Source organism: Triticum dicoccoides, chromosome 2A, assembly GCF_002162155.2.
Source record: "Triticum dicoccoides isolate Atlit2015 ecotype Zavitan chromosome 2A, WEW_v2.0, whole genome shotgun sequence".
NCBI lineage: Eukaryota > Viridiplantae > Streptophyta > Magnoliopsida > Poales > Poaceae > Triticum > Triticum dicoccoides.
The window spans coordinates 473274950-473294224 of NC_041382.1; positions in this window are offsets into that span (position 1 = coordinate 473274950).

The window sequence follows — 19275 nt, forward strand, 5'->3', positions numbered from 1 at the left end:
TCGGGGGCTTAGCTGCAGTCCAGTACTCGCCTAAGTTTGTAAAAACCTACCGAGTAGTGAGCAACCCTCCCACTCGGAGGCTTAACTGTAGTCCAGTACTCGCCTAAGGTTAAAAAATCCTACCGGGTGGTGAACAACCCTCCCACTCGGGGGCTTAGCTGCAGTCCAGTGCTCGCCTAAGTTTAAAAAATCCTACCGAGTGGTGGGCGACCCTCTCACTCGGGGGCTTAGCTGCAGTCCAGTGCTCGCCTAAGGTTTAAAGTTCGTCCTTATCCGCAAGGACGACGAGGTGCAGGTCGACTACAACCTTCTCCTTTGGAGCTGTGCCATAAATACAACGTGCGTTCCATCACCATCTGCAAGGACGACGAGGTGCAGGTTGACTACAACCTTCTCCTTTGGAGCTGCGCCACAAATACAAACGTGCGCTCCATCACCACCCGCAAGGACGACGAGGTGCAGGTCAACTACAACCTTCTCCTTTTGAGCTATGCCATAAAGACAATATGCGCTCCATCACCATCCGCAAGGACGATGAGGTGCAGGTCGACTGCAACCTTCTCCTTTGGTGCCGCGCCACAAATACAACGTGCGCTCCATCTCCATCCGCAAGGACGACAAGGTGCAGGTCGAATGCAACCTTCTCCTTCGGGGCTGCGCCATAAATACAATGTGCGCTCCATCCCCATCCACAAGGATGATGAGGTGCAGGTCGACTACAACCTTCTCCTTCGGGGCTGCGCCACAAATACAATGTGCGCTCCATGCCCACCCACAAGGACGATGAGGTGCAGGTCGACTGCAACCTTCTCCTTCGGAGCTGCGCCACAAATACAATGTACGCTCCATCCCTGCCTGCAAGGACAACGAGATGCAGGTCGAACGATTATTCAGAGTAAAGAGCAAATTCCACTCGAAGGCAAATACAAGCATATTCAGAAATAAACCAAGTTCAGATAAATCCTAAAGTTCCGGACGACGGATCAAAAGTATTCGAGCATCAAGCCCGAAGGAGTTTAATGGTTACAGCAACCACTCGGCATTCTGAGGCAAATTTAAGGCAGGTTTAAATCTCAAAGTTTGTTCATTCGGCAGGAGGAGGGCTGGCAGGTTCGACGAATTCGTCCAAGTTAATTCCATCTACAATCCGAGTGGCAGCAGCGATGAAAGTCTCCATAAAGGACTGGAAATCATGTCTTTTGGTGTTGGCGGCCTTGATCGCCGCCAGCTTATCTTCGCGGGCTTCCTTGCAGTGGACTCTTACCAAGGATAACGCCACGTCAGCACCACACCGGGCAGAGGACTTCTTCCATTCTTGCACTCGACCAGGGACCTCGTTGAGTCGAGCCATCAGAGACTCGAGGTCATTTTGAAGCGTCGCCCTTGGCCAGAGTGATGAGTCGATCCGTGAAACTGCCACCTTCAGACGAGCGAGGTAACTTGTAACACTGGCGATGTGGGATTCCAGTCGAAGCACATTCATGGCAGCCTCGTCACCGACTGGAGAAACAATAGGGTCCAAACCCGTCTCGATCCGTCCAGTCTCCTCGTCAAAGTTTTGGCAGAATTCTACAGTCAAGGAGTTAGTGAGTCGACTGGACAGGACTAACTTGCAAGCAGTAAAGCAGTCGGATTAAAAGGAGTACCTTCCAGCATAAGAAAGAGCTTCTTGGCAAGAGTTCTCAGATAAGCTTCCACGTCATTTCTCTTACGAGCCATGGATTCCAGCTTCTCATTCAGAGCCACCTTATCCTTCTTCAGATGAGTTGCCTCTCGGTTGGATTCAGTAAGAGAGGACTTCAGCTTGCTTACTTCTTCTTCCAGCGCTCCGACCGAAGCCAGCTTTTGGCCAGCAAGGGTAGTCTTATCTTGAGCCTCCTTCTGTGCAGCTGCAAGGTCCAAGTCCTTCTTCTCCAGAGCCAACCTCATTTTCTCTACAAAATAAGCAATCGCATCAAACAAGAGATCGAAGAAATATTTTAAAGGACAATCGACGTGAGCAATCAACAGGCAGTTGCCTTCCATACCAGCAACTTCATCTTGAGCTTTCTTCAATTTTTGTTGGGCCCGCTCCATGTCAAGGTTGAGTTGCCTCTGCTTCTCCTCAAATTCGACGAACTTGGAAATGAGAGTACAAGATTTCTGTAGAGGTTAGAAGACATATCAATCGACAAGATCAAAGATCATTTACTTCCGAGTGAATAAAACTTCAAAGTTTACTCAGACCCCAGCCGACTGCCCGTAGTCGACCGTGGTCACGGGGACTACACCTAGCGGGTGCACTTGGCGTGCCCCCACTGATTCAGATTCCACTCGGCCGGTCCGTCCGGGTCGAGTAAAAAAAGAGATAAGAACTATTCAGACCCCGATCGACTGCCAGCAGTCGACCGCGGTCTCGGGGACTACACCCAGTGGGTGCACTTGACGTGCCCCCACTGGTTTAGATCCCACTCGGCCGGTCTTCCCAGGTCGAGTGGAAGAAATGAAAGTGAAAAGAAGTACTCAGACCCCAGCTGACTACCCGCAGTCGACTGCGGTCTCGGAGACTACACCCAGTGGGTGCACTTAGCGTGCCCCACCCGTTCAGATCCCACTCAACCAGACCAAGTGGAAGAGTGCAAATACTAAAGACAACAAAACACCCAGTGGGTGTACCGATTCGACGCAAACAATAAGAGATTTTATGAAAGAAAATATTTCAGGTAGCATATCCTAATAGAACAAGGTCAGTCGAAAGTCAACTGACCTGGACATTGGCCCGAAGAGCCGCGCTGGCATCGTAAGCAGCCTGGCTGTTGTCGTGCACCGTCTTCATCCACTCCATCATCACGCTAGCCTGATGGATGGCCTCCACAGCGGTGTACGACTGGATTTCCGGAACATGATAGTTGGTGAAGAAGGGAGCAGCCGGCCCAGATGCGGCAGCTTGGAGCTCCGAGGCATCAGGTTGGACGGCTGAAGGAAACACTGGTACAATCGACGGTGCAGGGCACTCACTCGACAATGGGACAACAAAAGTTACAGAGGCCCCACCTGCATCTTCAGGTTGTTGGACGATTGGTTCTGTCGTCGGTCCTGGCTGAGATTTCTTGCCAGCCGCTAATTTTTTGTTCCTTCTGGGCCTCGGGGCCACATCTTCTTCATCATCCGGAAGCTCGACAACGTTGAGGAGGGTTGCAAATAAATCAGTCGACCCCAAGTGAATCGCCAGAATTTAATCGACCAAATAATCAAGAACAAGATCAGGAGAATTGTACCTGGGTTGGAGGTAAGCGCGTCTTCCATTTCCTCGTCTCGGTATTGGCGGGAGGAAGTTCCAGAGGTAGCAGCACTACAAATGTCAACATTCAGTCGGTTACATTCTGTTGCTCGAGTCAACCAAAGGATCGGGTCAGATGGTTACCCAGAGATGGTGGGAATGGTCATTTTGATTCTGGGCAAAGCCTTCGGTGGTTTGGAGGGTGCGGCCTTCAATGGTTTCGGTGCTGGAGGCGGCGCAGTCTTGAGCTGTTTCGATACCTTCTCCGTCGGCACTGGAGAAGACGTCCGAGGGCGCTTTGAAGACTGCCCAGTTGGTGCGGCCACCAGGTCAGGGGTGCTTGCCGGGTCGTGAGCATGCTTGGACCTCCTTTCTCTGCGAGGAGGCGAGTCGACCTCTTCTTCATCACTCGGGTCGTCGCTCTCCTCGTCCTCCTCTGCATCCGAGTGCTACTCGCAACTCTCGCCCCCGCTCGCCTCTCCCTCGACATTTTGCTCCTGCACTCCATTGGGCATTGAGTACATATCAACAAGAGCCTGAAAGACAATGAACAAAAGAAAGACAGTCGACCGTCAACAAGATGCTACATAGTAAATCAAGAAGACACTTGACAATGCAGAATTGTACCTGTTTCGGCTAGCACAAATGGTCGAATGGAACCACCCTCCTGGACCCCCGGGGATTATCCTTATTGCCAATAATACCTCTCAGCCACTGCTCCACCGTGTCCTCACTGACATCCTCCAGGTGGATCCGAGTGGAATCCTCGAGTCCCGAGTACATCCACATTGGATGGTCACGAGCTTGGAGTGGTTGGATGCGTCGATTGAGGAAGACCTCCAGCAGGTCCATACCGGTCACTCCGTCGCGGACAAGTTGGACAACCCGCTCGACCAACACCTTCACCTGCACCTTCTCCTCCGGGATCACTCTCAAGGTGGAGGGCTTCTCCACTCGAGCCATGGAAAAGGGGGGAAGTCCAGTCGACTGGCCCGGGGTCAGCTGGGCCTTGCAATAAAAACAGGTCGACTGCCAACCCCGGACCGACTCGGGAAGGATCATAGATGGGAAAGTGCTTTTGTTCCTCATTTGAATTCCAAGACCCCCGCACATCTATATCACGTGCGTCCTCTCGTCACTCGGGTTGGCCTTCTTGACCGTCTGAGAGTGACATGTGAATATGTGCTTGAAGAGACCCTAGTGTGGTCGACAACCCAAGAAGTTCTCGCACATGGACACGAAAGCGGCAAAGTACACGATGGTGTTTGGAGAAAAGTGGTAGAGTTGAGCCCCAAAGAAGTTCAAGAAACCATGAAAGAAAGGGTGGGAGGCAAAGAAAACCCGCGGTCGACATGGGTAGCAAGGAGAACGCACTCACCCTCCTGCGGCTGCGGCTCAGTCTCGTTCCCCGGGAGCCGCGCCGATTCATGGGGGATCAGTCCCCCCTCAACCAGGTCATCGATGTCACCTTGACTGATTGTCGAGCGGATCCAGTCGCCCTAGATCCAGCCAGGCGGTAGGCCGGACCTCGACGAAGATCCTCTTCCCTTTCGCCTTCGTCGTCGCCTTCTTCGCATGCTCCAATGCCACCGTCTTCTTCTTCCCCATGGCAGCGAATCGAGTTCGAGCAGGGCGACGACGCCGAGAGCAGAAGCAGGCGTAGCGGAGAAATCTGAGGAGGAGGAAGAGGAATGGGGGCGCACTGTTCAAAAGCCCCGGTCCGGCGCCTTATATAAGGACACTTCCGAGTGACTGACTTGTAGGCCCGGACGATCTTATCAAATCCCACAACAGCTGCGCGCGCGATACATGGCAAAAAAGGTGGCGCGGAGATCGAGGCAGCCTGCCTAATCCATCCCGATTACTGTGGCCTCCTCTGCCTGGCGCGCTTCCCAAAATTCGAATCCCGTGAAATCCACAGACGGCAGAACAACCCGTCAGATGGAAGATTTTTTCCACATCAACACTCGAAACTTAACAACGAAAGTTCACTCGGCAAAACCAAGAATGGATCAAGGCGACTGAACAAGCAGTTGAAGCCATCGTGAATGTTCATTCGACCTCTGGGCGAGACATTCTCAAAGCACAGAAGCTGAATCAGAGGGATTATCAACTCGTTCTCCACTCGAACCCTGAACCATTCGGGGGCTAATGATGAAGCTATGTACCTAGGGTAGGGTCGTAGACCTGACCTAGACATCCTCCCCTAGGACATCGCCCTAAAGCCAGGATCATTCAAAGGGTACCATCATCCACTCGAACAGAGACGTTCCACTCGGAAGAATCAATGTCACTCGACCGTTGGAGAAGTCACTCGACGGGCAGAAGAGCTAAAGCCACTCTGCATGAACAATGATCGAGCATTTACTTATAGGCTTAATTGTCATTTATAGCACTTTAGTGTGGGCGTTATCAGTAACGTTCTCTCTTCAATGTACCTTAAACCCTCTGTGACGTGGGCTGGCTGGGGTCCTGGCGCACTCTATATAAGCCACCCCCACCACAGGCATAAGGGTTCGCACCCCTTGTAACTCACACGCATATAATCCAGTCAACCGCCTCTGGGCTCTGAGACGTAGGGCTGTTACTTCCTCCGAGAAGGGCCTGAACTCGTAAAACTCGCGTGTACAACTCCTCCATAGCTAGGATCTTGCCTCTACATTCCTACCCCCCATTCTACTATCAGACTTAGAACCACGACATTACTCTCGTGCAATGACAAGTGAATAAACACTCATCGTGAGAATAACACATCTAGCATGGAAAATATTGGCCACCCTCACCACCTCGCGAGCGGTACGAGCACACAAAAGAGAAATTTATTTTGAATATTAGCGATGACACATACAAATTTTCTTAGAACAGCAAAAGAATACCGCATATAGGTAGATATAGTGGATCATGTGGCAAAACTGTTTTAAAGGATTTTGGATGCACAAGTAGTGTTCATACTTAGTGCAAAATGAAGGCTAGCAATAGATTGAGAAGCGACCAACCAAGAAACGAACAATCTCATAAGTGAGCATTAAGCATAATTAACACCGAATAATGCACCACAAGTAGGATGTAATTTCATTGCATGACTATTGACTTTCATGCTTGCATAGGGAATCACAAACCTTAACACCAACATTCTTACTAAAGCACAATTACTCATCAACATGACTCACATATCACATCATCATATCTCAAAACTATTAAAAGGAATCAAGTTTATTTTGTCCAATGATCTTCATGAAAGTTTTTATTATATCCTTCTTGGATATCTATCACTTAATTTTCTTGTGTTGCTTTTGATAAGCTCAAACAAATATATCCAAGGAATGATCATTATATAGGAATAGCGTCCAAGATAAGTGAAGATCATGAGCATAATTTTTCTTTCTCTCAAATTAATTTAAGTGAAGCAAGAGAGAATTTCTTGAAAATTTTACTAACTCTCAAATAAATCTAAGTGAAGCAAGAGAGGATTTCTTCAAAAATACTAAAGCACGCCATGCTCAAAGAGATACAAGTGAAGCACTAGAGCAAATCCATAGCTCATAAAAACTTAAGTGAAGCATAGAGAGCAATTCTAACAATTCATGACATAATTTTGGCTCTCTCAAATAGGTGTGTCCAGCAAGGAATCAAGACTAAAAACACAAAGTAAAACAAGCAATGACTCATATCATACAAGACGCTCCAAGCAAAACTCATAGTATGTGACGAATAAAAATATAGCTTCGAGTAAAATACTGATGGTCGTTAGGAGAAAGAGGGGATGCCACGCGGGGCATCCCCAAGCTTAGTTTCTTGCTTCTCTTTGGATAATAGCTTGGGATGCCATGGGCATCCCCAAGCTTAGACTCTTCTTACTCCTTATTCCTTCATCCATCGTAAGATAACCAAAAAAAAATTTTGTTTGAACCAAGGATCGTATAACAATCGTTCTATGGTATTTTATATTAAAATAAAAAAAAGTACATGGCAAAATGAAAACATCAGAAACGAGGAATCTACCCTACTCCAGTTTTTGTAAAACTACTATGAGTCATTAGCATTTAGTGTAAAAACTGATCAATCCAGGCCGCATAGCTTTCCTGATGCTTGAACTTGATTTTTCCTTTAATGAGCATGATATCCTATATTAGTTTTACTTTCCAACTCCTTAATGAATGTGGGATACCCTCAAAAAATTAGCATTTCTCTGGGTCCAAATGTTCCAGCAAGACATGATAATGACTTCCATCGCAAATTTTGGCGGCAATTCTTGAAAGGTGAACATAATTTCATCCAAAACTGAGATTCCTCTCCTTCTGTGAGGTGTTGTCCCAACATTGCAGAGAAAAAGGGCAGTCCTAGAATAGGTGTAGTGATGTTTCTTCTGAGGAAGTAGTGCAGAGCTCACAATTATATGAAGGAAGATGGATTTTTTTCCTTTGAAGAAGATTCCTTGTGTTTGCTCTATCATGCAACAAGAACCAAAAAAGATCTTATATCTAAGCATAGATTTATTCTTCGAAATCTGCATAAATACGGGCGCTACAAGTGGTGCCTGGGATAGGGATTTATACAGCTTGATCGAAGAGAAATCATAATTGTTCCAGGTGTATTTCCATTTGTCATGTTCTTCCTTTAGACTGATGTTTTGTAGGGTTTGAATCATGGTCTGGAATTGCTGGTAAGCTTGCGTTGAGAGAGGTGTGTGGAAGAACTCAATTGGATTTTCTGCTGTACTCATTTCATGCACTGTCATTGTTTGTTTGATTGAGAAGGAGTAAAGCTCATGTAGTTCCTCTACCAAAGTGTTATCTCTCCCTAAATCATGCCATAGTTGAATGGTTTTGCCATCCCCAATCGTAGGCCTGACAAGTTGTTTGAAAAGAGGAAGTAATTTGAGAATACTCCTCCACCAAAATGATCCCACTAGTCTATCTGTGATTTCTCTGTCTAAATAGTAGGTGTTCCAAATGAGATCCACCCAAGGTAGATTATGTCTGTTGAGAAACTTATGCAAATGTTTCATTAGGAGGCAAATGTTGTGTTGACGCAGGTTCAATACTCCAAGCCCTCCCTGTTCTTTAGGTTTATAGACTTTCTCCCAACTAATCAGAGCGGAAACTCTCTCTTCCATGCCAAATTTTCTCCAGAGACAGTGCCTGAGATACTTGCTGATCTGCTCTACTATTCCCATAGGCAGTGTGAGGGTGCACATGAAGAAGACAAGAAGGATGATGAATACATACTTAATGAGGATTAGTTTGTCTCCATAGGATAGCAAGGTAGAACTACGGATAGCCTTCTTTCATTTAACGCCCTCGATGCGGCTATATCTCCCACGTGTCGAAGCACAACTTAGAGGCATAACCGCATTGAAAGCAATGTCGCAAGTGAGGTAATCTTCACACAATACATGTAATACATAAGGGAAAGAGATACATAGTTGGCTTACAATCACCACTTCACACAATTACATGAATAAAGCATTACATCAACCAGATACAATCAAGGTCTGACTACGGAACCAAAATAAAAGAAGACTACCCCAAATGCTACACAGATCCCCGATCGTCCCGACTGGGCTCCACTACTGATCAACTAGAACGAAACAACACAAAGTACAAGATCTTCATCGAGCTCCTCCTGAGCTTGGTTGCGTCATCTGCACGGACTCATCGGCACCTGCAAGCTGGTTTTGGAAGTATCTGTGAGCCACGGGGACTCAGCAATATCGCACCCTCGCGATCAAGACTATTTAAGCTTATGGGTAAGGTAAAGGTATGAGGTGGAGCTGCAGCAAGCGACTAGCATATATGGTGGCTAACCTGTTCGCAAAAGAGAGCGAGAAGAGAAGGAAAAGCACGGTCGATAAAAGTATGATCAAGAAGTGATCCTAGAACAACCTACATCAAGCATAACTCCAACACCGTGTTCACTTCCCGGACTCCGCCGGAAAGAGACCATCATGGTTACACACGCGGTTGAAGCATTTTAATTAAGGTCAACTTCAGGTTTTCTACAACCGGACGTTAACAAATTCCCATCTGCCCATAACCGTGGGCACGGCTTTCGAAAGTTCAAAACCCTGCAGGGGTGTCCCAAATTAGCCCATCACAAGCTCTCACGGTCAAAGAAGGATATTCCTTCTAGCGGGAAGCCCTGATCAGACTCGGAATCCCGGTTACAAGACATCCTCGACAATGGTAAAACAAGTCCAGCAAGACCACCCGATGCGCCGACATCCTGATAGGAGCTGCACATATCTCGTTCTCAGGGCAACACCGGATAAGCAATCCGTACAACTAAAACCAGCCCTCGAGTTTCCCCGAGGTGGCGCTGCAAGGGGCTCTAGTTTGGACCAACACTTAGACAAGCACTGGCCCGGGGGGTTTAAAATAAAGATGACCCTTGGGTTGGCCTAACCCAAGGGAAAAAAGGCTAGGTGGCAAATGGTAAAACCAATGTTGGGCCTTGCTGGAGGAGTTTTATTCAAAGCGAACTGTCAAGGGGTTCCCATTATAACCCAACCGCGTAAGGAATGCAAAATCCGGGAACATAACACCGATATGACAGAAACTAGGGCGGCAAGAGTGGGACAAAACACCAGGCATAAGGCCGAGCCTTCCACCCTTTACCAAGTATATATATGCATTAATTAAATAAGATATATCGTGATATCCCAACAAAATATCCATGTTCCAACATGGAACAAGCTTCAATCTTCACCTGCAACTAACAATGCTATAAGAGGGGCTGAGCAAAGCGGTAACATAGCCAAACAACGGTTTGCTAGGACAAGGTGGGTTAGAGGCTTGGTTTAACAATATGGGAGGCATGATAAGCAAGTGGTCGGTATCGCAGCATAGGCATAGCAAAAGAGCGAGCAACTAGCAAGCAAAGATAGAAGTGATTTTGAGGGTATGGTCATCTTGCCTGAGATCCCGCAAGGAAGAAGAACGAGTCCCTGAAGAAGACAAACGGACATAGTCGAACGGTTCCTCACAAACGCGACGTTATCGGAACTAGCCCGAATAAGCAACACCGGAAAAGAGCAAACAACATAATAAACAACCACCATGTAAGCATGGCACGATGCACAACCAAGTATGATGCATGTCCGGTTTAATATGCATGGCATGACAAAGTGCACAAGCAATCCTACAAATTAAGTGGAGCTCAATATGCAACGAGTTGCATATTGACGGAACACCACATCAATTAATTAGTTCTCTCTCGGTTAGGTACTCAACAATATTAAATGTTGGTTAACATGGCAAGAGGCGAGGCATAACAAAACTACACCATCTAAACAATTTAAATGGGGCCGGGTATAACAAATAACGAATCCGGTAAATCCCCATATGCATTAGTAATATATAGCAACAACAATTTTAAACATTTTAATTGTTGTTATCATGATGCGAATGACATGAGCAAGTTTTATGCAATTTTTATTAAGAGTTGACATGAGCATTATGAAGCATTTGGTCGTCATGGCGGAACAAAAAGGGTGCCACGCCAACTACCACGGAAATGGTGCCACGGCAACATTCCGGGTGATCCGACAACTCATTGAGATGTCGGTGCAAGAGAAAATGTGGATGAACGGATCATGCAAGGATGGTGGGGTGATCCCGGATACCGGGTTCCCCATGGGTCGACGGCATGGCAACCGAGGAGGAACGTGCAATGACAACTCGAACATGAGCATCTCAAACATCGCAAGCATTCGTTACACGGACGTCGTCTCGGGTTATGCCTTCAAAGTGTGCAAACGGGACGGTTCTCCATCGGTGCCAAGTAGAAGAAGTAGATGTTTTCGGAACGTTCATAGTCGAAGTAGTCGTTCTCGCATGCTCTAGGATCGACGGTAGAGGTTCTCGCGATCTCGGCGACGATAGTTGTACATGTTTATCGTTGCGCGAGTTTCTGTAGATGTTCGGGGTCACGGCGAGGAACTTGATGCATCGTTGAACTTGGCGTCCGATGAATCCCGCGTAGTCGTGCACGAGTCATAGTCGAACTTGACGGTTCCGCTACACGGTTCTTCGAAGACGGTAGTTGTTCTCGGTTCGTAGACGAACTTGATGGATCCGAGGACTCCGGCCATCGGGATACTTGACGCAACGCCGAGTAGTCATACGTTTTGAAGAGGAACTTGGTGTATCCAAAATGAGCAAGGCAAAAACCCTTTGTTCAGCGGTGGTCGCACTTGGCAGAATCCATGAAGGCGTCCTTGGGCGTTCCTGGTTGTCGCGTCTTGGCAAAATGAAGGGGACATTGGCGTCCATGAAACCGGCAGCGGAGGTGCACGAAACCAGCGGCAGAGGACAAGCTGCAGCCGTGGCTCTCAATCGGCAACGACGGCAGGGGAGGACGCCTACGAATCGCGGGTGAAGCTTGGGCGTGGAAGGAGGGAGGCGAGGTAGAGCAGCAGAGCGAGGTGCAGCGAAGTCATGGGGTGCGGGACTTGGACGCTGGCTGCAGAGAAGCTCGGGGTAGGGGAAGCAGTCACCATGGGGACCGGGAGGAGCTCTACTCCCCTCTGGCGTTGCAGGCTGCTGGTGGAGGAGACACGCGGCGAGGTGGCTCCTGGTCACCGTAGAGGAAGCATAGGACGGCGCTCGTTAGAGACGAGGAGGCTGCAGCGAGGCGGCGACACGGGGGCTTGCTGGACGGGCGCGAGGAAGGAGACACGCTTAGGAGTTCCTCTCCCTGGAGCGAGATGGGGCGCGAGCGCCATGGCCCGCGAGAGAGGCTGCAGGGGAGAGGAGAGCATCTTCGGCGCTCGGGGTCGAACTCACACGCGAGGGGAGAGGGTGAGGGCTCCTCAAGCAGAGGGAGATGGGGATGGCGCGGTCCTGGGAATCGAGAGGGAGATTGAGGAGAGGGAAAGAACTGGATCGGGAATGGGAGGATGAGAGGGAGAGGAGTGGGATCGAGGGAGATGAGGGAGTCGGGCTCCCTGGCGGCGCGAGAGAGAAATCAAGGAGAGCGAGGGAGAGGACGAGGTGAGGTTGGTCGGGCCTAGGGTTAGAGAAGCTGGTGGGGCGGCTGGGCCTTGGGCCACTGGTGCGGGTAGCCTAGGTGCAGATGGGCTGCGGGGATAGTGAGCGAGCTGGGCAGGTTGCAGCTGGGCTGGGAGGCCCATCTGGCTCTTCTCTCTGTCCCTCACATCTCCTTCTCTTTACAAAAAAAACAAAGAAATAAGAGAAGGGAAAAGAGAGAAGAGAAGGTTAGAGGAAGAATTTGGGCACGGGGATAATTTTCACGGACTCAGAAAAATGTGCACGGTCTGGGAAAATAGATAAAGGTCAAGTATGAACGATTAAATTCAAATTCCTTTGAATTTAATTCAAAAGGTTTGAACTAGGATAGGTTTTTTTTCAAAGTGCCCAAAAATATTGAGAAATTAGGTGGAGCTTCGGAAAATGATGAAAGGACATGTGGCAAAGTTAGAGGCCAAGAGTTGAAATAATAAAAGGCATTGGGATTTTTGCAAGTGTGTTAAGGTAATTCCACATAATTGGAATAATTACTATAGCTCTCTAAATATCGAGAGGGTAAGTTGTAAATAGAATCACCATGTGAATTCCCTCAATTTAAATGGATCAAAGATCCATACCATTTGTTTAGTTGAGTTAAGAAAAATAAATGGTATGATGGCATGATGACAATGCACATGATGCAATGATGAATGCAAAGAACCAAACAAATCACACGACAAAACCTGGAAACCCTGGAAGGCATCTGAAGCTCCGGCCTTGGGGCGTCACAACACTCCACCACTATGAGAGGATCTCGTCCCGAGATCTAGAATGGCACCAGAGGGAAAACGGAAGAGAAAGAGAAGAGGTAAAACTAAGTTGCTTCTTTGACAAACGAGTGAAACCAAGAAACCTTGAAAAGTTGAACAAATTGAAAGAAAGAATACAACGGAGATGAACGAAGTTGAAAACACTCCGTTAGAAAAGAGGGACAAGGAAGAACAACTTCGAGCAGCACTCCGATTGAGAAGTTATGCAAGACTTGATACGGTGAAAAGAACTTGAGCAGAGGACACGACACTCCGGTTAAACAAGATAGAGAAGGAATAAGACTGATATAATTTGGACAGCACTTCGACTGTAAATGGAAGAAATTGAACATGATCTTGACAAACCGAGATGAGGAGTGAAAAAAAACAACATCACTAGACCTCCGGGAGAAAGAATAGAATCAAGATAATTGAGACAAAAGAGTGTAGAAGAAAATGCCAACTTCTGCTACAAAAGAGCTTGAAAAGGTATCCTTAGGAGAAGGGTCGAACGGAGTTGTTGGAAAAAACCAACAACGAAAAGAATAAGCTTGATATGGTCTTATGGAATACATCTCAAATTATGAGGTGACAACCTGCCACTCACGAGAAGAAGAATTGGATTGATATGAACAAGGAGACAAGAAACTTATCTCACCGAGAGGATAATGAAGAACTTGGGTCAATTATAAGCACCATAAATAGCAACAATCCTTAGGGAAGGCTTTAGGTGAAATATAACCCAAGATGATTCCAACGAAGAGATTGGTGGATTTAAAATACCTCATTCTTAACAACATGTGAATCATGAAACATGAACTCAAGTTATCAAGAATGACATAATACCACCTCCAATGATACGGAAGAAAGAATTGCACTCCGGATAGCAAGATGAAGAAAACTTGAGTTCCCCTGAAAAGAATCTTGACGAACACTTCGAGAAGGAATTAAATCCTTGATGAACCATCATGAAGAACCTTCATGAAGAACTCTGGTAAACGAAAATGAAGAGAAGTTGGAAACACAAGGTGAAACCTTGTAATGATTTAGATGGATCTCCGTGATAATTAGAGCTTGGAACTCCAGGAAAAAAGAGGAGATGAAAACAATTGAAAACCGAGAGCTTGATGAGCCTCCGGAATAAGGAATTAAATCACTTGGATGAAACAAGAATAAGAATTACATTATGCTTATCCTTCACCAAATTAAATTGATGACAATCAACGGATTTGGAATATTACTTATTCTCGTAGAAAACATTAAGAGAGTATAACATCAGACTTGGGAAGGTCTTCAACGAAACACCGGTAGGATTGAAACAACGAATGAATTTGTATGATAACGAAAGAGAAGCACTCTTGAACAAACCACCGTAAGAATTGGAAAAGAACGAATATAAACATGAAGAAACACTAGGAAGGATTAGCAAATAAACGAAGATGCTTGAGAGAAATTAGTTCCATGAGAACGAAGAGATTACGAGCTAATTAGAGAATCCTTGATTTAAGCACCGGTATGATTTAGAGTATGAGAGCTGAAAGCTGGGAATGAGTGATATTTGAAAAGATGGCCTTCGGGGAAAAGAAATGGAAAAAAACTCATGAAATTCTCCGGATGGGTGAAAAGAAATCTCACATTCGAAAACAATTATGAGAGGATGGTCTCGAACTAGAACCACGCATCCCTGAGAGAACGGATAAGATATGGAGGTAAGGCTCTTCTTTGGTCTTCAAATGATGAGAAAGACGATGAGAAACACCACCGTGAATTGTTGAGACACTCCGGAATAGAGAAGAATAGAAAAGTTGAACCAATGATGAAAATAATTTGGAAGATCTTGGAGAAAGACATTTGACTGATGATAAATCATTCTTACGTCAAACTTCAAAAAGAAATTTGAGGATACCTCCGGGAAATAAGAAGAGTCAGGAAAAGATCCTGGGAAAAGACCTGTGGGTTAGGGCCCACTCAAAATAAAAAACCATTGAATGATTTGAAAGAGAGGTTGCACCGGTTGAATTAAAAGGCTTGAATGAGATAAACATCCTCAAAATAGGATTAACGGGTCTTGAATGACAAGACAATCCTTCTGAGATATCTTCGGCACTCCGGAACAATTGAATAGCGAGAGGTGAATGATTAAGAATTGCACCGGCATGAGAAAACATTGAAACGAGGAAAGGATATGATCAACAAAGCTTGACTTGAAACCACCGGAAATGAAAAATGAGTGAGGAATGACGAACTAGAAGAGCATCTTCATGTGAACCACCGGGTAGAACATTCAAAGAAAAGAATCAAGAGACTTCACAAGAATAAAAGGATGCTTGATTAAGAAATCCGAGTCCTTGAGGAAAAAGGGTGGGTGGGCGGGAAAACAAAGGCAACTTGGAGACGGGTGAAACAAACACCGTTGAGAAGAAGTGATAATTGATCTTGCGGAAGTTGAAATGATCGGATCCACTTGAAGAGAAGCACACTAGTTGAAAAGGATTGACATGACAGTCTCGATTACCATGAAGGTTTAGTATTCACATAGGAGTATGAGAACACCTCTTAGGAAAAATATGGAATCAACATTTGACTTTCAAGCAACTCGAATACCACAACTCAAAACAAAAAACAAAGGATTGGCTTGTAGAATAAGCCGGAACAAACATATGATAGAGATTTCGTCCGAAGTTTTTGTGGTGGGGCCTACACAGGCTCGATCGTACAACACCATCATGTACAATGCAGTGCACGTGACATACGAAGCGTCCCCGAGTCGGCATAGCCAAGGACTCTTTAAGACACAATGAGACCACTGTAAAAACCAACCGTGAATAGGCGGACCACTAGACGTCGAACCCCAATTTCATATCATACATCTGTCGGAAAGATATCCTAAGAGCTACTTGAATTCCCACTTATAAACTCCCGAAACTTTCCGGTTATGCAATCAGGTGTTATGGATACAGGGGAAGCATAATATCTCACCCAAACTAACAAATCCTACATCCAGCTGTATCCATCCTTCAACACATAACCAAGAAACCTTCGGAAATCGTCTACCTCAACCTTCGAAAAGCATCCGTTATACGAGTTATGGCAATACTCCCGAACTCCCGCCCCAGTACTGGGTGACGTCGAGGTTATCTCACCAACGAACTGCATAAAAGAGATTTTCGATGTCGGCGTACTAAACTCAGGTATTCCAGAACTGCAACGATAAAATTGTGACGACAACACCTCGGAGCTCAAATCCCCGGGACACTTCCACAAAACCCCTGACAGGAGGCACCAAGACAATGTTCTCGTCACAAAACCATCGGAACGATTCCAAGATACCCGCGTGATCCTAAATTTTTTTTAGTGAAATTTGAGAAGAGCAGAGTCAAAACTCTACGTCAGGAAGCCTCACCAGAGCGATGAAGGGACTGGGGAGTAAAAAGAATTCCTAACTCTTCGATATATAATTCCTAAATGACTCGAAACATTTTTCTAGACTCAACTCGGCCGCTAAAAATGATCAAGCAATGGGGCTCCTAAGGTCGGGAAGGCTCTGATTACCAACTTTTAACGCTCTCAATGCGGCTATATCTCCCACGTGTCGAAGCACAACTTAGAGGCATAACCACATTGAAAGCAATGTCGTAAGTGAGGTAATCTTCACACAATACGTGTAATACATAAGGGAAAGAGATACATAGTTGGCTTACAATTGCCACTTCACACAATTACATGAATAAAGCATTACATCAACCAGATACAATCAAGGTCCGACTACGGAACCAAAATAAAAGAAGACTACCCCAAATGCTACACAGATCCCCGATCGTCCCGACTGGGCTCCACTACTGATCAACTAGAACGAAACAACACAAAGGACAAGATCTTCATCGAGCTCCTCCTGAGCTGGTTGCGTCATCTGCACGGACTCATCGGCACCTGCAAGCTGGTTTTGGAAGTATATGTGAGCCACGGGGACTCAGCAATCTCGCACCCTCGCAATCAAGACTATTTAAGCTTATGGGTAAGGTAAAGGTATGAGGTGGAGCTGCAGCAAGCGACTAGCATATATGGTGGCTAACCTGTTCGCAAAAGAGAGCGAGAAGAGAAGGAAAAGCACGGTCGATAAAAGTATGATCAAGAAGTGATCCTAGAACAACCTACGTCAAGCATAACTCTAACACCGTGTTCACTTCCCGGACTCCGCCGGAAAGAGACCATCACGGTTACACACGCGGTTGATGCATTTTAATTAAGGTCAACTTCAGGTTTTCTACAACCGGACGTTAACAAATTCCCATCTTCCCATAACCGCGGGCACGGCTTTCGAAAGTTCAAAACCCTGCAGGGGTGTCCCAAATTAGCCCATCACAAGCTCTCACGGTCAAAGAAGGATATTCCTTCTAGCGGGAAGCCCTGATCAGACTCGGAATCCCGGTTACAAGACATCCTCGACAATGGTAAAACAAGTCCAGCAAGACCACCCGATGCGCCGACATCCCGATAGGAGCTGCACATATCTCGTTCTCAGGGCAACACCGGATAAGCAATCCGTACAATTAAAACCAGCCCTCGAGTTTCCCCGAGGTGGCGCTGCAAGGGGCTCTAGTTTGGACCAACACTTAGACAAGCACTGGCCCGGGGGGTTTAAAATAAAGATGACCCTTGGGCTGGCCTAACCCAAGGGAAAAAAGGCTAGGTGGCAAATGGTAAAACCAATGTTGGGCCTTGCTGGAGGAGTTTTATTCAAAGCGAACTGTCAAGGGGTTCCCATTATAACCCAACCGCGTAAGGAATGCAAAATCCGGGAACATAACACCTATATGACGGAAACTAGGGCGGCAAGAGTGGAACAAAACACCAGGCATAAGGCCGAGCCTTCCACCCTTTACCAAGTATATAGATGCATTAATTAAATAAGATATATCGTGATATCCCAACAAAATATCCATGTTCCAACATGGAACAAGCTTCAATCTTCACCTGCAACTAACAATGCTATAAGAGGGGCTGAGCAAAGCGGTAACATAGCCAAACAACGGTTTGCTAGGACAAGGTGGGTTAGAGGCTTGGTTTAACAATATGGGAGGCATGATAAGCAAGTGGTCGGTATCGCAACATAGGCATAGCAAAAGAGCGAGCAACTAGCAAGCAAAGATAGAAGTGATTTCGAGGGTATGGTCATCTTGCCTGAGATCCCGCAAGGAAGAAGAACGAGTCCCTGAAGAAGACAAACGGACGTAGTCGAACGGTTCCTCACAAACGCGACGTTATCGGAACTAGCCCGAAGAAGCAACACCGGAAAGGAGCAAACAACAAATTAAACAACCACCACATAAGCATGGCACGATGCACAACCAAGTATGATGCATGTCCGGTTTAATATGCATGGCATGGCAAAGTGCACAAGCAATCCTACAAATTAAGTGGAGCTCAATATGCAATGAGTTGCATATTGATGGAACACCACATCAATTATTTAGTTCTCTCTCAGTTAGGTACTCAACAATATTAAATGTTGGTTAACATGGCAAGAGGCGAGGCATAACAAAACTACACCATCTAAACAATTTAAATGGGGCCGGGTATAACAAATAACGAATCCGGTAAATCCTCATATACATTAGTAATATATAGCAACAACAATTTTAAACATTTTAATTGTTGTTATCATGATGCGAATGACATGAGCAAGTTTTATGCAATTTTTATTAAGAGTTGACATGAGCATTATGAAGCATTTGGTCGTCATGGCGGAACAAAAAGGGTGCCACGCCAACTACCATGGAAATGGTGCCACGGCAACATTCCGGGTGATCCGGCAACTCATTGAGATGTCGGTGCAAGAGAAAATGTGGATGAACGGATCATGCAAGGATGGTGGGGTGATCCCAGATACCGGGTTCCCCATGGGTCGACGGCATGGCAACCGAGGAGGAACGTGCAATGACAACTCGAACATGAGCATCTCAAACATCGCAAGCATTCGTTACACGGACGTCGTCTCGGGTTATACCTTCGAAGTGTGCAAACGGGACGGTTCTCGATCGGTGCCAAGTAGAGGAAGTAGACGTTTTCGGAACGTTCGTAGTCGAAGTAGTCGTTATCGCATGCTCTAGGGTCGATGGTAGAGGTTCTCGCGATCTCAGCGACGGTAGTGGTACATGTTTATCGTTGCGCGAGTTTCTGTAGATGTTCGGGGTCACGGCGAGGAACTTGATGCATCGTTGAACTTGGCGTCCGAGGA